The sequence below is a fragment of the Salmo trutta genome, chromosome 6 (assembly GCF_901001165.1).
Source record: "Salmo trutta chromosome 6, fSalTru1.1, whole genome shotgun sequence".
NCBI lineage: Eukaryota > Metazoa > Chordata > Actinopteri > Salmoniformes > Salmonidae > Salmo > Salmo trutta.
In genome coordinates this window covers 55635213-55660246 of record NC_042962.1, presented here as the reverse complement: position 1 = coordinate 55660246, position 25034 = coordinate 55635213, and the positions used below count along the sequence as shown (strand labels likewise).

Genomic DNA, 25034 nt, shown 5'->3' with positions numbered 1-25034 from the left:
TTCAATGCACTTGTGACTCAAAGAAGAGTTTTCAACTATAAGGTGCTTTTCTGAGCTCTGCTAGCTGTGCCATTGAGGAACTAGAGCAACTCAGTCACACATCTGTAACAAGGGCGAACAGTCCCTTTAAGATAGAGACCATTTGTCTTGATGTGTGATTCCCTTTTTAGGCTTCACATGTCCCAATTTCCTCCAAAGGTTACATTTGTAAAAAATAATGATTAGTGATTTTACGCACTCTCTTTCTTCCCCTCATTACCCGAAGCCAGGCACAATGCTGTCAATGCTCTTTGTAACAGCTGATTGTTGGAAACTGTTTCAAATACATGAGTTAATGTGAATGTTTAATGCATGAACAGACATTATTATGTATGTTGATTGACATGTCATCTGAGCGTTGAACACTGAGAATACCTTAATGTCACTTCAAACATAGATACTCTAGTTAATAATAGTACGCCTGAAGGCTATAAATATTACAGTATTTGGAAGATATCTGTCTTGTATAACACACCAATCTGACAGCTAACTTTTTTGTATATATGTTTTTCTGAAAATACAGAACTCAGAGTAGCTAAATCCTGGCTAAATTCCCAATCTGGACCTCGTATCATCATGGCCACCTAATCATCCCCACCTTCCAATTGGCTCATTCATCCTCCCTGTCCCATGTAACTATTCCCCAGGTCGTTGCTGTAAATGAGAATGTGTTCTCAGTTGATGAAAGATCTGTTGTAGTTGTTTCTCTTCACCTTGGATTACTGCTCTGATAAATAAGAGAACCTGTAATGTCCTCATCTTTGTGTTCTGTTCATACACAATCATGCTCTGGAGCATTTGTAGTGATGTCCTTCAGGAAGACATTGACTGATGAGTGTCTATAAATCATTGAACTGTTATAATCTACACTAGGTCAGTTCTATCTCTCCCAGTGCCTGGTGGTTCACTGACTGATGAGTAGATACAGTGCCTGCAGAAAGTATTCACACCCCTTGACTTTTTCCACATTTTGTTGTGTTACAACCTGAATTGAAAATGTATTACATTTAGTTTTTTTTGTTACTGGCCTACACACAACACCCCATAATGTAAAAGTGGAATTATCTTTTTAGAAATATTAACAAATTAATAAAAAATGAAAAGCTGAAATGTCTTGAGTCAATAAGTATTCAGCCCCTTTGCTATGGCAAGCCTAAATAACTTCAGGAGTAAAGGTTGCATGGACTCTGTGTACATTAATAGTGTTTAACTGTATTTTTTTAGGACTCCCTCATCGCTGTACCCCACACATACAATTATCTGTAAGGTCCTTCAGTCCCTCAGTCATTCACGGACACTCTTACTGACAGTTTTGGCTGCTTTATGTGATGTATTGTTGTCTTGCCCTTTGTGCTGTTGTCTGTGCCCAATAATGTTTGAACCATGTTTTGTGCTGCTACCATGTTGTGTTGCTACCATGTTGTTATGTTGTGTTGCTGCCTTGCTATGTTGTCGTCTTTGGTCTCTCTTGATGTAGTGTTGTGTTGTCTCTCTTGTTGTGATGTGTGTTTTGTCATATATTTATATAGTATTTATTTTTTATTTGTAATCCAGGGCCCCTGTCACCACAGGAGGCCTTTTGGTCATTGTAAATAAGAATTTGTTCTTAACTGACTTAACTGACTTGCCTAGTTAAACAAAGGTTAAATAAAACATAAAACAACCAGCAATACCAGGGAGGTTTTCCAATACCTCACAAAGAAGGATACCTATTAGTAGATGGGTAAAAATAAAAAAAGCAGACACTGAATATCCCTTTGAGCATGGTGAACTTTGGATGGTGTATCAATACACCCAGTCATTACAAAGATGCAGGCGTCCTTCCTGACTCAGTTGTCAGAGAGTGAGGAAACCGCTCAGGGATTTCGCAATGAGACCAATGGTGACTTTAAAACAGTTACAGAATGTAATGGTTGCGATAGGAGAAAACATTATTGTAGTTACTCCACAATACTAACCTAATTGACAGAGTGAAAAGAAGAAAGCCTGTAAAGAATAACAAATATTCCAAAACATACATTCTGTTTGCAACAATGCACTAAAGTAATACTGCAAAAAATGTGGCAAAGCAATTCACTTTTAGTGGTATGTTTGGGGCAAATACAATACAACAGTCAGCTCCTTATTTTCAAGCACAGTGGTGGCTGCATCATGTTATGGGTATGCTTGCAATCATTAAGGACTGGGGAGTTTTTCAAGATCAAAAGAAACGGAATGGAGCTAAGCATAAGCAAAATCTCAGATAAAAACCTGGTTCAGTCTGCCTTCCATCAGACACTGGGAGATGAATTCACCTTTCAGCAAGACAATAACCTAAAACACAAGGCTAAATCTACACTGGAGTTTCTTACCAAGAAGACATTAAATGTTCCTGAGTGGCCGAGTTATAGTTTTGACTTAAATCTGCTTGAAAATCTATGGCAAGACTTGAAATTTCACGTCCTGACCAGTAAAGAGGTTATTTGTTATTGTAGTTTGATCAGGACGTGGCAGGGGGTGTTTGTTTAATGTGTTTCGGGGTTTGTTGGGCAATGTTCTATGTTAGTCTATTTCTATGTCTGTGTCTAGTTGATCTATTTCTATGCTTAGTTTATTGGTTTGACCTTCAATTGGAGGCAGCTGTTTCTCGTTGCCTCTAATTGAAGGTCCTATTTAGTAGGGGTGTTTTTTCATGGGTTTTTGTGGGTAGTTCCATGTGTAGCTGTATGTCTCACAGGACTGTTTTCTCGTCGTTGTTTTGTTTAAGTGTTTGTTTTGGTTTTTCATCTTAATAAAGAAGATGAGTATTCACATTCCCGCTGCACCTTGGTCCCATCTTTACGACGAGCGTGACATGAAAAGTCTTGTCTAGCAATGAGCAATGACCAATTTGACAAAGCTTGAAGAATTTTTAAAGAATAATGGGCAAATATTGTACAATCCAGGTGTGCAAAGCTCTTAGAGACTTACCCAGAAAAACTCACAGCTGTAGTCTGTCAAAGTTGATTTTAACATACATTCACTCAGGGGTTTGAATACTATATTTCTGTTTTTCATTCTCAATAAATTTGCAAACATTTATTAAAACATGTTTTCTCTTTGAAATTATGGGGTATTGTTTGTAGATGGGTGAGAAATCCATTTTGAATTCATGCTGTAACACAACAAAATGTGGAATAAGTCAAGGGGTATGGATACTTTCTGAAGGCACTGGAAAAACGATGTGAGGGGGTGTGTAGGCTATTCAAGTAATTCTGTGTTGACATTTGACCAACATGAGGTACTTGCGCACAGATCTTGTTCTTTAACGCGCTGAAAGCTTCTGCTGGTATAGTTTAATGATTATGAGTCACAGCTGGTTAGATTCCTGAAGCAGGCCAGAAGGTTTCCACAAGGTCAGGGGAGTCAACATTATCCACAATGCTCCTTTGTGAGTGTAGTGTAGGTGGATGACACTAAACGTACAGGTAGCTACCAAAATAAAGGACACACTTGAATAAATGAGGGATGCAAAGTATATTGAAAGCAGGTGCTTCCACACCTGTGGAGGCTGCTGAGGGGAGGACGGCTCATAATAATGGGTGGAACAGAGTGAATGGAATGGCATAAAACACATGGAAACCGCATGTTTGATGTTTTTGCTACAATTCCACCCGTTCCAATCCAGCCATTACCACGAGCCAGTCCTCCCCAATTAAGTTGCCACCAACCTACTGTGTTCCACACAGGTGTGGTTCCTGAGTTAATTAAGCCCTTAACATCCCATCATGCTTAGGGTCATGTAGAAAAATACTACGCAGCCCATTGTTTTGGCTACCATGGCTTTGCCCCCATTGGATGGCAATGCCCCCATCCACAGGGCATGAGTGGTCACTGAATGGTTTGATGACCATGAAAGTAATGTATACCATGGCCATCTCAGTCACCAGATCTCAACCCAATGAAACACTTATGTAACATTCTGGAGTGGCACCTGAGACAGCGTTTTCCTCCACCTTCAACGTTTGCACACCTGTATCTAATGTATGCACTCAATATTGTTAGTCGCTCTGGATAAGTGTGTCTGCTAAATGACTCAAATGTAAATCAACAAAACACCAAATGATGGAATTTCTCATTGGAAGAATGGTGTCGCATCCCTCCAATAGATTTGTAGGATCTATGCCAAGGTGCATTCAAGCTGTTCTGGCTCATGATGGCCCGACACCCTATTAAGACACTTTATGTTGGTGTTTCCTTTATTTTGGCAGTTACCTGTACCTGTCTACAGAAGACAAATCCCAGTTAAATGAGGAAGATGTACATCACAGGAGGTTGGTGCCAGCTTATTTGGGGAGCACAGGCTCATGGCAATGGCTGGAGTGGTATCAGTGGAATGGTATCAAATACATCAAACACACGGTTTCCAGGTGTTTGATGCCATTCCATGTGCTCCGTTCCAGACATTATAATGAGCTGCCCTCCCCTCAGCAGCCTCCACTGAGTACATACAGTAAGCCGTAAAGAAGATCATAAACAGCAGTGAGACCATTCTCACAGAAATCACACTCTATCACATGTCTAGTCTGTTACCATGGACCACATGCACCTAATGTATTAATATCCCTCACGAAACAGACGCAAGTGAGCTCTTCCAAAACATCCTTGAGAAATGAATAAATGTGTTTCGCTTTCTATTTCAATGCTCTAGCTAACTTCCCTTGGTGGAGGTGAATCCAGCCCTGCCTACACACTACCTTCCTTCCTTGCTGAAATCAATCCTGTGTGCCCAAGGCGGGTTATGTGACGAGTCAAATGCAACAGTAACATTATACCCATTTTGACAGTGGACATTACGAGTTTTGTCATTGTAAGAAAGCCACCCACTCATGTTCTTCTGGTGGTAAAGTGAATGTTCTGTCCTGCAACACTGTCACAATGAGCTGTTCTGCGGTCAGGGACTAAAATAAAACCAAGTATTTGCTTGATACACTAAGTAGGAGGCCTAGCATTACCTAAATCAAGGGCTACCTCACTAACTAAACCTGAACACTGCGTCAGACAGCAGTTGACCATTTTCAAGGTCTATTACGTATGATTTTGAGAGTATCGTGAGATAACATCAGGTTTTTTTCTGTTTCATCTTTGAATGACAGTGATTTAGCATAGGCTTGCTCGACCAATGAGGGTTGTGTCCAGGCACACACCAGTCTGTATAGATTACAGTCATTATCTCCGTGCCAGTGTTAACCACCGCCATCAATGCTCACCAATTACCTCAGCATCTGTGATCTCTCTCTGTACGCACTCCCAAACTTGTTGCCTCACATCATCTTTGGTTTTATTATATTCAGCTAATTGTATTGTCAGTCTTTCACAACTAGTTTTCTTTGAGCCCCGTCTATGCATCTATTTCAAACAAAATAGGTAGTATTTCTACTGAGATAGGTATCAATTTCACATTGGTGTGATAGTGTGTAATTTTTGAAAGTGGTGGAAATAGAACCCAATTGTAATCACCCAGTGAAATACTACTTGAGTAAAAGTCTAAAAGTATTTCGTTTTAAATATACTTAAGTATCAAAAGTAAACGTATAAATCATTTCACGTTTCTTATATTAAGCAAACCAGACGGCACCATTTTCTTGTTTTTTAAATGCATGGATAGCCAGGGGCACACTCCAACACTCAGTGAGTTCAGTGAGTCCGCCAGATCAGAGGCAGTAGGGATGACCAGTGATGTTCCCTTGATAAGTGTGTGAATTGGACCATTTTCCTGTTCTTCTATGCATTTGAAATGTACTTCTGGGTATCAGGGAAAATATATGGAGTAAAAAGTACATTTATTTTCTTTAGGAATGTAGTAAAGTAAAAGTAAAAATATAAATTGTAAAGTAAAGTACAGATACCACAAAAAAAATGTACTGAAGTAGTACTTTAAAGTATTTTTACTTAAGTGCTTTACACAACTGATTATTGAAGCAACCAGTATAAATACTGTCAACTCTATATTGGCCTGCATTAAGTGGTGGGTAATTGTCTTATTCTCCACATCCTCCTCTGAAGGACAATCCCTCAACCATTTGTTTAGACAGTACAGTATTAATCATAATTCCTGTGCAGACTAATGAAAAGATCCCTCTCTAAAATTCAATAATGGATGTTGAACCATTTATAATCCTGCTAACGCAATATTAGCCAACCCTGCCTCTATTCCTTGTTTTCCCTAACTAGCTAGTCATCTCTCTCTCTCTCTCGCTCAATTTCAATTAAATTCAGTAGACTTTATTAACATGGCAAGTTAAATGACTTATATTGTCAAGGTATACATATAACAAAAAATGGTGGGACCAACAGCAATAAGGCATTAATAATAAAAGTAGTATCTCTCTCACTCCTTCCTCTCTCTTTCCTTGCTCTCTCTCTTCTTCCTCTATCCCATCCCTCATCCCACTCTGTCCCTCCATGTATCTGCTCTGGACCGGTTGGGAACTTTAATTAAAGGCCCCGTATTTCACAGGCTTAGTGAATAAATCAATGGCCATCCTTTACAGTTTGATGACCCCAGACTGATGTTGATTTAGCACCAGGGGAGCATTCTAACAGCACTGCTCTAGAGTGATAGAGAGTAGAGTCTGTGGACTGATCCGACTGAACCAATACAACGAATATTAACACAATGGGTGTACAGTATGTTGGAGGAGCGCAATATGGAAGGAAGTTATTGGATTATGAGAATGTTGCTAGTGTCAAATATAGCTATGTGAATCTGATCTGAGATGACAAGCCAATTTGACAAGCGTTTTCTCGTGAGCATTACTGTTATTTATGCTTTGTCTCATTAGAAAATGATTTAATCAGATTTAGAGTCACCACAAGACAGATACAAAAAATAAAACAACATTTCGGGTGTCATGGCAACACTCTTACCCATTGAGTCGACGTCAGCTGATGCGATCCAACCAACCAGTCATGATGTAGGAAACTAGCTAATGCATTCGCTCCGGCTCATTTGCATGTCTTTGATTGTTGCTCTCCAGTGTACCGCTAAGGCCTCGTAATTACCCCCCACCCACAGAAGAGGCCGCAGTAATAATAGTTTGGATAACTTTTGTCTAATTACACAACCCTCCATTGATGTGGAACAGGATATGGGGACAAACTCCACAGCTGGAAGCGGGAGGAAGGATGGCATTAGGAACTGACAACAAGCTATTACCCTGAGCCCCTCGCTGGTAAGAATAGATGTTGTTTCCTGCCCTCCTCTTCGTCTTTTGTTTTTATCTGGGGTGAATCTTTTTCCAATGCACCTTTATGGATCATACGTCAATTGTTCTATTTGGAAGCTTTTTGTTTGTGACGAAAGCAATCTGTGAATAGAGGTATGATACATGAAATCAAGCTTAAAATGAACCATCTTGTTCTAAAGTGGATATTTGAAAAGGAAGAATATGGCTGAATATTTCAAAATTCCTATTGAAATACTTATCTGTACCTGCAATGCTGTGGTGGATCAAAGTATATTGAATTAACTCATGATCTATCTTCCATCAACTCGTACCATCAGCTATATAATAATATAAACATTTTATAAACGCATTACATCTGAGAGGGCTTGTGATTATTCACACTTTATTTAAGACAGACTTTACATGCAGAATGAAAGCCTCTGATGCGGCAGAGATTCTGAAAATCTCCTTGAACTGTGTTGCTATCCCAGCTGCTAGCTACATCTCTCTTTAATGTGTTGCTATCCCAGCTGCCAACTACATCTCTCTTTAATGTGTGTCACATCGTATTTTCCACCCTGAGGATTCCAGGATCTGTCAAAGAATAGCTGAAGCATTAGACTTGACCTTTCAGGTCAAGAACAATCAAAGGAAACAATTGAAGTGGCCCTAAACTCCGGGAGTTACACTGTAATTGGAAACCATCAATAGAACATTTTATTTGAGACTTAAAAGGCCGATCCATAGTTGAAACAATAACAAAGTGTCCACCTCGCCTCTGTTTTGGTAAAAAAATAAAGAGGGATGGGGCTAGAGAAATGTAACCACTCTTAAATTCATAAACAGAACTATGGATGCAAAGACTCCCCATCCATGATATCAGCATTATAGTTTTAACCCTGTTTTGAGGCTATACAGTGTTTGTTTACATTTAGAATGTTTACCAACATTGGAATAAAACAAGCTTATATTTTAGGGGTGTGACAGTTGCACTAAGCTCATGAGGCATGTATAAGTTATTCTTCAAGGATCAATGGGTATATATCATTAATTAATAAGTCCAAAAATGGATGTCGCAACTGCAGATTGCCACTTTAAGAGTCTGACACACTATGAGATCTCCTCTTACTAACAGCTTCTTGTCCAACACATAATTCAGAGAGAGTGAGAGAGATAGGGGGGAGAGGGAGAAAACGGGGGGGGGGGGGGGGGGGGGACCGGGGTGAGTGTGGCAACAGCAGGTGACACCAGGAGGCTTGTCACTAAACATGTGTGAAGAGGTAACACCTGGCTGTGACTCTGCTCCCAGCATGACCAACCACTTTTCAAGGATTTTCCAGCCATATAATCATAGCAAATAGAGAACTGCACATACTCGATGTAGATACATACTGCAGCGAATTTGGCTTCGAAGGCTAACATGCTACAAACTTTACCAAAAGCATGGACGGTTGGTAGTCGTTAGGTGCTAATTTAGCCATAGCGTTAACAGTGTTGGAGAGTCGTGAACTATACCATGTGTAGTGGTGTTGCTAACTACTGGAACGACACATTACTGTTTTACCATGTAGCGGTGTAGCTAACTACTGGAACTACACACTACTGTTTTACCATGTAGCGGTGTAGCAAACTACTGGAACCACACACTACTGTTTCACCAGGTAGCGGTGTAGCTAACTACTGGATCTACACACTACTGTTTTACCATGTAGCGGTGTAGCTTACTGGAACTACACACTACTAATTTACCATGTAGCGGTGTAGCTAACTACTGGAACCACACACTACTGTTTTACCATGTAGCGGTGTAGCTAACTACTGGATCTACACACTACTGTTTTACCATGTAGCGGTGTAGCTAACTACTGGAACTACACACTACTAATTTACCATGTAGCGGTGTAGCTAACTACTGGATCTACACACTACTGTTTTACCATGTAGCAGTGTAACTAACTACTCTAAATACACACTACTAATTTACCATGTAGTGGTGTAGCTAACTACTAGAACTACACACTACTGTTTAACCATGTAGCGGTGTAGCTAAAGCAAATCAAAATCAAATTTTATTGGTCACGTACAGATGTTGGTTAGAGCTGCCTTGCCCTATAAAAAACACACACAATTTGAGTTTGCTTTTCACAAGAAGCATTGCCTGATGTGAACCATGCCTCGAACAAAAGAGATCTCAGAAGACCTAAGATTAAGGTTTGTGGACTTGCATAAAGTTGGAAAGGGTTACAAAAGTATCTCTAAAAGCATTGATGTTCATTGGTCCACGGTAAGACAAATTGTCTTTAAATGGAGAAAGTTCAGCACTGTTGCTACTCTCCCTAGGAGTGGCCGTCCTGCAAAGATCACTGCAAGAGCACAGCGCAGAATGCTCAATGAGGTTAAGAATAATTATAGAGTGTCAGTTAAAGACTGACATAATGCTAACATCTCTGTTGATGAGTCTACGACACGTAAAATACTAAACAAGAATGGTGTTCATGGGAGGACACCACGGAAGAAGCCACTGCTGTCCAAAAAAAAACATTGCTGCACGTCTGAAGTTTGCGAAAGTGCACCCGGATGTTAGACAGCGCTACTGGCAAAATATTCTGTGGACAGATGAAACTACAGTTGAGTTGTTTGGAAGGAACACACAACACTATGTGTGGAGAAAAAAAGGCACAGCACACCAACATCAAAACCTCATCCCAACTGTAAAGTATGGTGGAGGGAGCATCATGGTAAGGTTTGGGGCTGCTTTGCTGTCTCAGGGCCTGGACAGCTTGCTATTATCGACGGAAAAATGAATTCCCAAGTTTATCAAGACATTTTGCAGAATAATGTTAGGCTGTCCACCAATTGAAGCTCGACAGAAGTTGGGTGATGCAACAGGACAACGACCCAAAACAAATCAACAACAGAATGGCTTCAACAGAAGAAAATACACCTTCTGGAGTGGCCCAGTCAGAGTCCTGAACTCAATCCGATTGAGATGTGGAGCATGACCTCAAGAGAGCAGTTCACACCAGGCATCCCAAGAATATGTTACGGCTTGATAGTCGTGGTGGAGGAATGAGGCGCAGGAAGCAGCGAACACAGGGTAGTGGTGTATTTAATATACGCTCACAAAAAAACAAATGTTCCCAAACACAGGGGAGAAAACACATACGGTGTAAAACAACGCCAACACGAACATAAGCCGTCTGACAAGAAACAATCCCGCACAACACGGAAGCGGGCCAGCTTAATTAAATAGCCCCGCTAATTAACTAAACTGAACACAGGTGCCCAAAACCAAAAAAAGGGAAAACCAAAAAGGGAATCAGTGGCAGCTAATAGGCCGGTGACGACGACCGCCGAGCGCCACCCGAGCAGGAGGGGGCACCACTGTCGGTGGGAATCGTGACAGAATATTACTGTACTGAAACAGTTTTGTAAAGAGGAATGGTCCAAAATTCCTCCTGACCGTTGTGCAGGTCTGATCCTCAACTACAGAAAACATTTGGTTGAGGTTATTGCTGCCAAAGAAGGGTCAACCAGTTAAATCCAAGGGTTCACATACTTTTCCCAACCTTGCACTGTGAATGTTTACACAGTGTGTTCAATAAAGACACCAAAATGTATAATTGTTTGTGTTTTATTAGTTTAAGCAGACTTTGTTTGTCTATTGTTGTGACCTAGATGAAGATCAAATCAAATTGTATGACTATTTTATGCAGGAATACAGGTATTTCCAAAGGGTTCACATACTTTTTCTTGCCACTGTACATATGAGATGAGTAATGCAAGATATGTAAACATTCTTATAGTGGCATTATTAAAGTGACTCGTGTTCCATTTATTAAAGTGGCCAATGATTTCAAGTCTGTATGTAGGCAGCAGCCTCTCTGTGTTAGTGACGGCTCTTTAACAGTCTGATGGCCTTGAGATAGAAGCTGTTTTTCAGTCTCTCGGTCCCAGCTTTGATGCACCTGTACTGACCTCACCTTATGGATGGTAGCAGAGTGAACAGGCAGTGGCTTGGGTGGTTGTTGTCCTTGATGATCTTTTTGGCCTTCCAGTGACATTGGATGCTGTAGATGTCCTGGAGGGCAGGTAGTTAGCTCCCGGTGATGCGTTGTGCAGACCACACCACCCTCTGGAGAGAATTGAGGTTGTGGGCGGTGCTGTTGCTGTACGAGGCGGTGATACAGCCCAACAGGATGCTCTCAATTGTGCATCTGTAAAGGTTTGTGAGGGTTTTATGTGACAAGCCAAATTTCTTCAGCCTCCTGAGGTTGAAGAGGCTCTGTTTTTCTTCTTCACCACACTGTCTGTGTGGGTGGACCATTTCAGTTTGTCCGTGATGTGTACGCCGAGGAACTTAAAACTTTCCACCTTCTCCACTGCTGTCTCGTCGATGTGGATAGGGGGGTGCTCCCTCTGCTGTTTCCTGAAGTCCACGATCATCTCTTTAGTTTTGTTGATGTTGAGTGAGAGGTTGTTTTCCTGACACCACACTCCGAGTGCCCTCACCTCCTCCCTGTAGACTGTCTTGTTGTTGTTGGTAATCAAGCCTACTACTGTTCTGTTGTCTGCAAACTTGATGATTGAGTTGGAGGAGTGCATGGCCACGCACTCATGAGTGAACAGGGAGTACAGGAGGGGACTGAGCATTCACCCCTGTGGAGCCCCAGTGTTGAGGATCAGCAAAGTGGAGATGTTGTTTCCTACCTTCACCACCTGGAGGCGGCATGTCAGGAAGTCCAGGACCCAATTGCACAGGGCGGGGTTGAGACCCAGGGCCTCAAACTTAATGATGAGCTTGGAGGGTACTATGGTGTTGAATGCTGACCTATAGTCAATGAACAGAATTCTTACATAGGTATTCCTCTTGTCCAGATGGGTGAGGGCAGTGTGCAGTATGATGGCGATTGCATCGTCTGTGGACCTATTGGGGCGGCAAGCAAATTAAAGTGGATCTAGGGTGACAGGTAAGGTGGAGGTGATATGATCCTTGACTAGTCTCTTTAAACACTTCATGATGACAGAAGTGAGTGCTATGGGGCGACACGCATTTAGTTCAGTTACCTTTGCCTTCTTGGGTACAGGAACAATGGTGGCTATCTTGAAGCATGTGTGGACAGCAGACTGGGATAAGGAGAGATTGAATATAGTAAACACACCAGCCATCTGGTCTGCGCATGTTCTGAGGATGCAGCTAGGGATGCCGTCTGGGCCGGCAGCCTTGCGAGGGTTAACATGTCTTACTCACGTCGGCCACGGAGAAGGAGAGCCCACAGTCCTTGGTAGTGGGCCGTGTCGGTGGCACTGTATTATACTCAAAGTGGGCAAAGAAGGTGTTTAGTTTGTCTGGAAGCCAGACGTCGGTGTCCGTGACATGGCTGGTTTTCCTTTTGTAGCACGTGATTGTCTGTAGATCCTGCCACATACAGTTGAAGTCGGAAGTTTACACCTTAGCCAAATACATTTGAACTCAGTTTTTCACAATAACTAACATTTAATTCTAGTAAAAATGTCCTGTCTTAGGTCAGTTAGGATCACCACTTTATTTTAAGAATGTGAAATGTCAGAATAATAGTAGAGAGAATGATTTATTTCAGCTTTTATTTCTTTCATCACATTCCCGGTGGGTCAGAAGTTTACATACACTCAATTAGTATTTGGTAGCATTGCCTTTAAATTGTTTCACTTGGGTCAAACGTTTCGGGTAGACTTCCACAAGCTTCCCACAATAAGTTGAGTGAATTTTGGCCCATTCCTCCTGACAGAGCTGGTGTAACGGAGTCAGGTTTGTAGGCCTCCTTGCTCGCACATGCTTTTTCAGTTCTGCCCACAAATGGCCAAACATTTAAAGGCCAAACATTTCTATTTTTGTTTCATCAGACCAGAGGACATTTCTACAAAAAGTATGGTCTTTGTCGCCATGTGCAGTTGCAAACTGTAGTCTGGCTTTTTTATGGCAGTTTTGGAGCAGTGGCTTCTTCCTCGCTAAGTGGCCTTTCAGGTTATGTTGATATAGGACTCGTTTTATTGTGGATATAGATACTTTTGTACGCATTTGTACCTCCAGCATCTTCACAAGGTCGTTTGCTGTTGTTCTGGGATTGATTTGTACTTTTCGCACCAAAGTACGTTCATGTCTAGGAGACAGAACGCGTCTCCTTCCTGAGCGGTATGAAGGCTGCGTGGTCCCATGGTGTTTATACTTATGTACTATTGTTTGTACAGATGAACGTGGTACCTTCAGGTGTTTGGAAATTGCTCCCAAGGATGAACCAGACTTGTGGAGGTCTACAAATTTCTTTTTGAGGTCTTGGCTGATTTCTTTTGATTTTCCCATGATGTCAAGCAAAAAGGCACTGAGTTTGAAGGTAGGCCTTGAAATACATCCACAGGTACACCTCCAGTTGACTCAAATGATGTCAATTAGCCTATCAGAAGCTTCTAAAGCCATGACATCATTTTCTTGATTTTTCCAAGCTGTTTAAAGGCACAGTCAACTTAGTGTATGTAAACTTCTGACCCACTGTTATTGTGATACAGTGAATTATAAGCGAAATAATCTGTCTGTAAACAATTGTTGGAAAAATTACTTGTGTCATGCGCAAAGTAGATGTCCTAACCGACTTGACAAAACAATAGTTTGTTATTAATAATACATTTGTGAAGTGGTTGAAAAACGAGTTTTAATGACTCCAACCTATGTGTATGTAAACTTCCGACTTCAACTGTACGTCTCGTGTCTGAGATGTTGAATTGCGAATCCCTTTTGTTTCTATACTGACATTTCTCTTGTTTGATTGCCTTGTGGAGGGAATAATTACATTGTTTGTATTCGGCCATATTCCCTTGTCACCTTTCCATGGTTAAATGCTGTGTTTCGCGCTTTCAGTTTTGCGCGAATGCCGCCATCTATCCACGGTTTCTGGTTAGGGTAGGTTTTAATAGTCACAGTAGGTACAACATCTCCTATGCACTTCCTTATAAACTCACTCACCAGCATTGAATAGTCCTTAGCATGGGTACTACCCAGGGGTTAACTACCTGCCCTTCAGGACTCCTACAGCACCCAATGTCACGGGAAGACCAAAATATCATCAAGGACAACAACCACTCAAGCCACTGCCTGTTCACCCCGCTACCATCCAGAAGGTGAGGTCAGTACAGGTGCATCAAAGCTGGGACCGAGAGACTGAAAAACAGCTTCTATCTCAAGGCCATCAGACTGTTAAAGAGCCGTCACTAACACAGAGAGGCTGCTGCCTACATACAGACTTGAAATCATTGGCCACTTTAATAAATGGATCACTAGTGGATCACTGAGACATTTCGCTACACTCTCAATAATATCTGACCAATATAATTTGATTTGATTTGATCCTGTTTGAGTTTCTGCCTATGGAAGGGAGGAGCAAAATGGAGTCGTGGTCAGATTTGCCCAAAAGGAGGGCGGGGGAGGGCCTTGTATGCATCATGGAAGTTAGAGTGGCAGTGATCCAGTGTTTTCCCAGCGAAAGTGCTACAGTCAATATGCTGATAGATTTTAGGTAGCCTTGTTCTCAAATTTGCTTTGTTAAAATCCCCAGCTACAATAAATGCAGCCTCAGGATATAACTACTGGAACTACACACTACTGTTTTACCATGTAGCGGTGTAGCTAACTACTGGAACTGCACACTACCGTGTTACCATGTAGCAGTGTAGCTAACTACTGGAACTACACACTACTTGTCACGACTTCCGCCGAAGTCAATCCCTCTCCTTGTTCGGGTGGCATTCGGCGGTCGACGTCACCGGTCTTCTAGCCATCACCGATCCACCTTTCATTTCCATTTGTTTTGTCTTTGTTTTCTACACACCTGGTTTCAATCCCCAATTACATGTTCATGTATTTAACCCTCTGTTTCCCCCACGTTTTTGTCCGTGAATGTTTCTATGTTCATTCGGTACGTTATGGCTGGTTTTCGACGGGTGCTGTTTTCACCCCTGCGTAATTAATTACCGTTTATTGTTGGTCAAGTGTATTGTTGCCTTGTGCCTTTATTTTGAGTAAAGTACGTTGCTCACTCATTCTGCTCTCCTGCGCCTGACTTCATGCACACTCTCCTTCTGACACTACTAATTTACAACAAAAAAAAATTGGGGGGGGGTTAAGTAGGCAATAATTATTTATTTTTCTTTATTAGACCTGCCTAATTCTCGCTTGAATCATATTTGTTTGTGTTTAATATGATAAATGACACATTGTACAGGTTGATCTGTTTTTGCTAATTTTATTCTTTGACATTTCAGATTTAGATATAAAATAAATTCACAAAGTAGTTTTGATGTAATGAACTACTGTTTCAAAGCAACTTTCGTTCAGTAAACTATAATTTTCTTAAGCGTACCTTTAGTGTTGCTTAACTTCTTCCAGTGTGAAGTAATTGGTAGCTTGGTAAACTATATCTTCAGAGTAGCTTCCCCAACACTGATTGCTAACTTATCGCCCCTCATCCTGGAAGTGCATTCCAATGGATGATAGATTTTGGATGATAGAGAGTTTAGTATCATCAACTCTCTGGTCCGAAGCCTAGTACGCTCTAAACGTTGCCAAGTACCTTAAGACAAGGGATCGAATTTTACATTTAAGTAATTTCTCAAACTTAAGTTGGAAACATGGCTTTGGGCATCATTTTTTAAATTCTGTTTGTAATGCTTGATATTTCTAAAGTTTTCCTTCAATGTGTGTGTTCATATTGCTTTCGAAGAAAAGAGGGCAAGTCAATTTGCATTGATATCCATCCCTAAGGCTTTTCTATAACAAGATGCTTCCTTTATTTGGAAGGTCCTGACCCAAAAAGTAATCTTTGGGTATTTTATTGTAAGGGCCATTTTGGGACAGAAAGGATAAGAGTGATAGCATGTGTATTCATTTGAAAGATGGAGAGCATTTGGTCAAGGGTCTGTATAAGTCTATTTGTTTGTGGCTATGCTCTGAAGAAGCAAATTTATGCAAGTGCACTCTGTCCTTTCTTTTGATTTTACTTTGAACCCATTATGACAACATCACAAGGTTTAAAGCAAGGAGGGGAAAAGCCACTAGGGAAAAGGAGAGGAGAATTGGCTTTAATGAAATCCACCCATCCCTAGTCACTCTGATGTCAAACTGTTGGCAACATATAACAACAAGGAAGTACAATTTCAAGGATAAGGATACAGTTTATTTTAACATGATGACTCATACAAAGTTTTTAAGTAATTGAACTCACGGCATGAAAGCTCATTTAGCCAAATGATATAGGGATTGTGTTGTTGGTACAATGTATTGTGAAGCCAAATACATCTGTAAATTATTAGAAATAAGGCAAGTGTGTAGAGACACAGCATGTAGAAAGTATACACATTTTCCTCAAAGGTAGCAGAGGCAGAACTTTAAATGAAAGACCCTAGTAATAAATAAAACTGGTCAGCACTAACACTTTCAGCTTTTGTTTGATAAAAAAAACAACAAGGCTTTAAAAAGTGCTTTCATTTGAGGCCAATCCAATCGTCAAAGAACCCTGTGATTATGTCATTAATACATGTTTGATGCCGCTGTAGATAGTGTCAAATCTTCTTGTGCTTTTCAGGCCTGCCCCACAGGTCTCTAACAGTAAGCAGCTTAGCAGCAATATTGTACAGTGCTGCACATCACCCGAAGGGATCTAAAATGGAGGGGGAAAGCCAGCGTCATAATCCACCTCAGACTGGTCCCTTTCACCTGGATTGATTGGAGCGATTGAGCTGTTTTCATTGGCAAATTCTATGCTACCTCAATGCATGGCATAAATAGCATAATTATGCAACAACAATAATTTGAATGAAACAATTTTTACTTTTCATGTTAAGTTCAAGCTGCTGCTTGATGATTGAAAAAGTAAAATACAAAGTACCATTTCCAAAAAAGCCTAATAGTACTAAAATCATTGTTAGAACCTTCATGGAGCATTGTTAAATCGGTTAACTATTTTCCAAAGCCCTCATTAACAAGGTGTCACTTGAAAAGTATTTGAAGAGCCCCCTCACTCACATTCAGACCCTTCCCTTCCACGGGTCACACGTTGCCATAAGGAATTATCTATGGATTCCTCCATGAATTAAGGATTTTCTACAATTGAAATTAATAAAAAAGAAATCAATGTGTTAATTAATATGTGTTAATATTATGATTGTGGGGATTAAATTGTCATTAATAATTTATGCAATAATTAATTGACTGTAATTAATAACACAATATTAAACACCTCTGTGATAGCAGGATAAATTGCTTAGCAACTTCCATTAGTTTTATCAGCTGTGACACAGTTTATGATGAAACCATGTAGCGCATTGTACTCATTAAGGTGTAATTACTTGTCTGCTTTATACACTTTGAAATATATTTACTCAATATACTGTAGTATTGTTAGCTACTTGTGATCAGGTAAACAGGTGATCAATAATCTGTGACAAAATACATTTGCACTGAACAGTAACATTCCCAGGTTTGACTATGATGAAAGAAGATACCCAAAATAACTACCAGTGGAACTACCTTTCATGCATACTGTATGTATGGACCACAGTAGGTCCATACATACTGTAAACCACAGTAGGTCCATACATACTGTAAACCACAGTAGGTCCATACATACTGTAAACCACAGTAGGTCCATACATACTGTAAACCACAGTAGGTCCATACATACTGTAAACCACAGTAGGTCCATACATACTGTAAACCACAGTAGATCCATACATACTGTAAACCACAGTAGGTCTATGTGTACTGTAAACCACAGTAGGCCCATACATACTGTAAACCACAGTAGGTCCATACATACTGTAAACCACAGTAGGTCCATACATACTGTAAACCACAGTAGGTCCATACATACTGTAAACCACAGTAGATCCATACATACTGTAAACCACAGTAGGTCTATGTGTACTGTAAACCACAGTAGGCCCATACATACTGTAAACCACAGTAGGCCCATACATACTGTAAACAACAGGAGGTCCATAAATACTGTAAACCACAGTAGGTCTATGCGTACTGTAAACCGCAGTAGACCCATACATACTGTAAACCACAGTAGGCCCATACATACTGTAAACCACAGTAGGTCCATACATACTGTAAACCACAGTAGGCCCATACATACTGTAAACCACAGTAGGCCCATACATACTGTAAACCACAGTAGGCCCATACATACTGTAAACCAAAATAGGTCCATGCATACTGTAATCCACAGTAGGTCCATGTGTACTGTAAACCACAGTAGGTCCATGCATACTGTAAACCACAGTAGGTCCATAAATACTGTATTCCACAGTAGGTCCATACATACTGTAAACCACAGTAGCTCCATGTGTCTGTAAACCACAGTAGGTCCATACATACTGTAAACCACAGTAGGTCCATGTGTACTGTAAACCACAGTAGGTCCATGTGTACTGTAAACCACAGTAGGTCCATGCATACTGTAAACCACAGTAGATCCATAAATACTGTAATCCACAGTAGATCCATACATACTGTAAACCACAGTAGCTCCATGCGTCTGTAAACCACAGTAGGTCCATACATACTGTAAACCACAGTAGGTCCATATATACTGTAAACCACAGTAGTTCCATACATACTGTAAACCACAGTAGGTCCATGTGTACTGTAAACCACAGTAGGTCCATGTGTACTGTAAACCACAGTAGGTCCATGCATACTGTAAACCATAGTAGGTCCATACATACTGTAAACCACAGTAGGTCCATGCATACTGTAAACCTCCGTAGGTCCATAAATACTGTAAACCACAGTAGATCCATACATAGCAGTAAGCATTTCACTGTAAGGTCTACACCTGTTGTATTCGGCGCATGTGACAAATATAATTTCATTTGATTTTGATTTGATGTACTGTAAACCCCAGTAGGTCTGCTGTAGCAGGAAACACAAATAAAACATCAAAGAACCATCCATCAGCGAGATGTTTCTTTTGCAATATACAGCTGTTGGGGCAAGACATTTATATATATTTTATATTTTAAATATTTATATATTACACATGTTTAATTTTCTGATACAATCATACAGTACATAGCAGAGGTGTGGACTCGAGTCACATGACTTGGACTCGAGTCAGACTCGAGTCGCAAATATGATGACTTGCAACTCAACTTTGACTTTAACACCAATGACTCGTGACTTGACTTAGACTTGAGCCTTTTGACTCGACCTGACTTGATACCCTCCCCAAGCCCAAATATTAAAAATGATGCTATTAAAAAAGTGTGCAGCGCATCAACTCTTCATTTAACGGATTACAGTTTGAATCAGACAGCAGCCAATCAAATTGTGCCAGCTGAGAAAAAGTTGCACGTGGCAGTGCAGAGGAACGTCGGCGAGTGAATTCAGATGGAGCCCTTGGAAAGATGATACGCAAAATTATTATTTTTGGATATAAAGACAACACTGTATCAACAAAAAACGGATTGCAGCTTGCAAAACATGCGGGAAGAAAATTACAGACGGAGGCGCAACAATTTCCAACTTTGTTTGACATTTGAAGCTGCACAAAGAACGGTAAGTCGTGGCTAATATAGCCGGCTGCTATATAATTACAGTTTTTTTCCAATTGCTAACACACTAAAATGACATGCACAGCACAATTATGTAAACTGACACACAGAGAGCAAAACCTCTTCTCAAGTCTTTTCTGCTTTACACACATTTTGCAATTCAAAATGACACTTTTTAAATGCACTGCACACGGTTCTCTGCATAAGACACAACAATCTGACATAAAGTCATATGTTTGCCATTTCAAAACACTGCCATTCAAAATGACACTACATGAGCTAATTGGCCAATACATGTGCCACCTGGCCAAACACCTCAATGGTTAATTGTTACCACTTCAATCAGGAAGTAAGCACTATGAAAAGACCACAGGTGAGCACCTTTTGTTTTACAACAACAATGGAAGCCGTTGCAGAGAGAGGAAGAGGAAGAGGAAGAGGGAGGGGGAGAATGAGAGGGGGAGGAAGAGTGAGAGGTAGGGGTAGAGCTGGTAGAGGAGTTCATGGCCAAAGAAGACAACAACTTCAAAGGAAATCAGAGCAACCTTAGTTGATCATGTCATCAACCATGGGCTGACAATGCGAGAGGCTGGACAGAGTGCAGCCCAACTTGAGCCGTTTTACTGTCGCCTGTGTCATCCGGACATTTAGACTGGAGTACAGGTATGTAACCAACATTTATTTCACACTATGTAGTACACCCCATGTCATAGTGTATCAATTGGGTGACACCTGTTTACCGTCATGAATAGCTGATGTCAACCACTAACTGCACAAATTTCCTGTAGAATTTACTCTACTGTGGGGGAAATATCTTTAGGCTGCATTGTCCAAACCCTATATTTTAGTTGTTTTGTTTTTCTAAAGGACTGAGAGACGCAACCATGGTGGAGGAAGGGGCCAAATGTTCACCAGGGTTACAGGAAGCTGCCATTGTAAACTTGGTTTTGGAAAATAATGAAATCAGATTACGAGAAATTCAAAGCCACATCATCCAAGACAACACCATATTCAACAACATTCAACGAGTCAGTCTCTCCACATTGGCTCGCAATCTCGAGCGAAACCAAATCAGAATGAAACAACTTTATAAGGTGCCGTTTGAGAGAAACTCTCAAAGAAACAAAGAGGTCAGACGAGCATATGTGGATGTAAGTACAATATTGACTGTACTACACGCAACATTGTTTCCCAGTTTACTGGATAACACCATATCGACTGCTTTTGCTCTTTGTTTTCAGGGAGTACTGGAAATGGATGCTCATGCAATCCCACATGAGTTCATCTTTATAGATGAGGCTGGGTTCAACCTAGCAAAGACCAGAAGAAGGGGGAGAAACGTCATTGGCCACAGAGCCATTATAGATGTTCCTGGCCAACGTGGTGGGAACATCACAATGTGCGCTGCCATCTTCAATACGCATGGTGTCCTCCACCGTCATGCCAACCTTGGACCATACAACACAGCCCATATTCTCACATTTCTGGACAGACTCCACAACATTCTCATACCACCAGAGCGTATGAATGATGCAGACCATCAAAGAACCTGGTACGTTGTAGTATGGGACAACGTGAGCTTTCATCGTGCAGCCCCAGTCCAAAACTGGTTTGCTGACCACCCACGATTTCTCGTGCAATAACTCCCACCATACTCACCATTTTTGAACCCCATAGAAGACTTATTTTCAGCATGGTGGTGGAAGGTATACGACCGGCAGCCCTTTGTGCACATGCCTCTTGTGCAGGCTGTGGAAGAGGCATGTGATGAGATTGATGTGGGTGCGATTCAGGGATGGATAAGGCACTCAAGGCGCTTCTTCCCTCGATGTCTGGCAAGGGAAGATATTGCCTGTGATATGGACGAGGCGTTGTGGCCAGATATGGACGAGGCGTTGTGGCCAGACCCAGACCCTGTGCATCTGAAGAATTTTCTACAATTTGAACTATTTTAGTATTATGGCAAAGCATACTAAAGATGAGAGTGCTTTCATTATGCCCAACAGTGTGTAGTTGGTTAGACAAAAATCTGGTAATATGAATGAAGTGTGTGCCATTTCGTGCAAACGTTTGATTTTGATAATGCTATATGTAGTTTTGGTTGCAGTGCTTCATTTTGCAGGATATATGAGGTATTTTGCAGTTTGGGTGTGTGGTTTTGTGAATTGTGTTAAGTATTTTGAAAAAAACAGCCTAGTTCCAAAATTGTGTTTTAGCAATTGGGAAAAACTGTAATAACTTTGTACTATTGTAGCATGTAGACTAATGTAACGTTAAATCAATGAGCCTCCACACAGTCAGTCAGTGCAGGAACGTGATCATTGCACCCAAGAATGAGCTACAACTGGCCAGGCAGTTGGTAGCCTAAACCCTGCCTGATGTTACTGCTGTTCCTTAAACCACTGACATACGTTAGCCTACTGTAACCACACAGAGAGAGGGTGTGTGTGTGTGTGTGTGTGTGTGTGTGTGTGTGTGTGTGTGTGTGTGTGTTAAGGTTGGGCGATTGTGTACAAGCCTACATCGCCCGATTCCGATCGCCCGATCCTCGATAGTCGATCACTATTGGGGGGGGGTCTTTCTCTTGGCTACCCATGTATTTCCATGGAAATATATCGTTTATTTGGAAAGTAATAAATATATAGATATTTTTAAAAGCATTCATGATTTGCGTAAATGTAATATACTAACTATTACTCTTGTTTAAAATATGAAATGGTATTACATTTGGTGACGAGCACATTATGACTTGTTTAGGACTCGAAACTCAAAGTTTAGGACTTGAGACTTGACTTGGGACTTGAGTGCTAAGACTTGAGACTTCTTGTTACTTGTAAAACAATGACTTGGTCCCACCTCTGGTACATAGTATCTGACATAGAATGACTGGAATTGTTAAGCAGTCAAGCTTTCGGTCGATGCCTTACTAACCCAAGAGTTTTCCTGCTCAAGTTAATGTAGCCACACTCTACACACACTGGCACTAGAAATACAGCAGTGATGCCTTATATTATGCTCTTGTAAAGTCTAAGATTGAGTCTTGATATCATTCTGTATTGGTAATGTATAGTGCAGCCATCTCAGAGTGACTCTAGGCTTTAATGTACACTGAACAAAAATATAAACGCAACATGTAAATTGTTGGTAGCATGTTTCATGAGCTGGAAAAAAAATCCATACACTCAAAAAGCTTTTTTCTCTCAAATTGTGTGCACAAATTTGTTTGCATCCCTTTTAGTAAGCATTTCTCCTTTGCCAAGATAATCCATCCACCTGACAGGTGTGGCATATCAAGATGCTGATTAAACAGCGTGAACATTACACAGGTGCATCTTGTGCTGGAGACAATAAAAGGCACTCTAAAATTTGCAGTTTTGTCACACAACACAATGCCACAGATGTCTCAAGTGTCGAGGGAGCATGCAACTGAGCTATTGCCAGAGAACTGAATGTTCATTTCTCTACCATAATCCACCTCCAACTTTGTTTTAAAGAATTTGACAGTACGTCAAACCGGCCTCACAACCGCAGACCACATCTATGGCGTCGTGAGGGCAAGCGGTTTGCTGATGTCAACGTTGTGAACAAAGTGCCCCATGGTGGCGGTGGGGCTATGGTATAGGCAGGCATAAGCTACAGACAATGAACATAATTGCATTTTATCGATGGCAATTTGAATGCACAGAGATAATGTAACGAGATCCTGAGTCCCATTGACGTACCATTGCCCTGCCTTTTTTAAGGCATCTGTGACCAACAGATGCATATTTTTATTCCCGGACATGTAAAATCCATAGATTAGGGCCTAATTCATTTATTTAAATTGACTGATTTCTTTATATGAACTGTAACTAAGTAAAATCTTTGAAAATGTTTGTGTTTATATTTTTGATCAGTATAAATGGATGTCAGCAGCAGTGAATATACTGTCATTAATCTTATTTTAATATCATTCAGAGAATATTTGTCACGACTTCCGCCGGAGTCGGTCCCTCTCCTTGTTCGAGCGGCAGTCGGCGGTCGTCGTCACCGGCCTTCTAGCCATCGTCGATCCACTTTTCATTTTCCATCTGGTTTCAATTCCCCATTACGTGTTCATTATTTAACCCTCTGGTTTACTCCATGTTTGTGTGCGTGTTTGTCCTATTGTTCAGGCTCTTACTGACGGCTGGTATTTTGTTGCCGGGTTTTGTTATTACGCCCGTTTATTTCGTGGTACCGGTATTTTTCCAGCACCATAGTATTGTGTTTATACTGGTGTTTTCTTGAATTAAATACCTTGTCCACGCATCTCAGCTCTCCTGCGCCTGACTCCTTTCACCAGTTACCGACAGCCTTGACAATATTCTTTGACAACTTGCTATGAATCTTGCCCCGCTTTTACAGATGACGTTGTCAGTACCTTTCAGCCATCTTTCTCCTGGACAGGTGGGGGCGGGAAGCAAAGATAATTTTTTCCCACCTTTATACAGGTAAGTCAATTAAGAATATATTCTTATATGCAATGACGACCTGATGATAGAATGAGGTATGAGTGGCTTTGAGTAGCGTACCTTACAGTCCTAACACAGTGAGCATTCCTGCAGGTCAGTTGCCTGTCAGACTGAGTTATAGAACACAGTGCTGGTCTGCCATGGTGGAGGAGATCAAAGGGGTGGCTCTATCCGTCTCTATGATTATAGAGACAGACCAGGGGAATCTTTGTAGCTATATCAAGGATTGGAAGGAACGGAAGGAGGGAGGGAGGGAGGCGGGCGGGCAGGCAGGCAGGCAGGCAGGCAGGCAGGCAGGCAGGCAGGCAGGCAGGGAGGGAGGGAGGGAGGGAGGGAGGGAGGGAAGAGGAAAAAGTGGAAGATATGGCAAATCATGGGTTGGTTGATGATGGTGTGGGAGGACATAACAAGAAAAAGAGAGAGAAAAAAGGAACAGAGGTGTGATGAGAGGAGGAGATGTGACACATCGTTGACATCTTGGGATCGCACAGCCTTATTTGCTGACAGGGTTACATTATCAAACTAGGAGCTAAGCACATCTCAAGAATCCTGTAAATATAGGCTATAGTATGCACTAATAAGTTCTCGAACCATGGTGCGTTTTCTACTGGAAACTTAAATGAGCTCATGGAGAGTCTCATGAAGCACCAATGAAGTGGACAGGAAGTATATAAAAAAGCTTTTTGCTCATATTGAAATATTGAATGCCCATCTGAAGGCTGCGGGC

The 25034-nt window shown here is 41.1% G+C and overlaps 1 long non-coding RNA gene across 1 annotated transcript; it reads left to right on the top strand.

Annotated features, from left to right (window-relative positions):
- Positions 1–20728: 20728 nt before the first annotated feature.
- On the top strand, positions 20729–21137 carry LOC115195235 (uncharacterized). Its single transcript, XR_003878624.1, has 2 exons — positions 20729–20965; positions 21056–21137. It is a non-coding gene; the product is annotated as an uncharacterized LOC115195235 (long non-coding RNA).
- The last annotated feature ends 3897 nt before the right edge of the window (positions 21138–25034 follow it).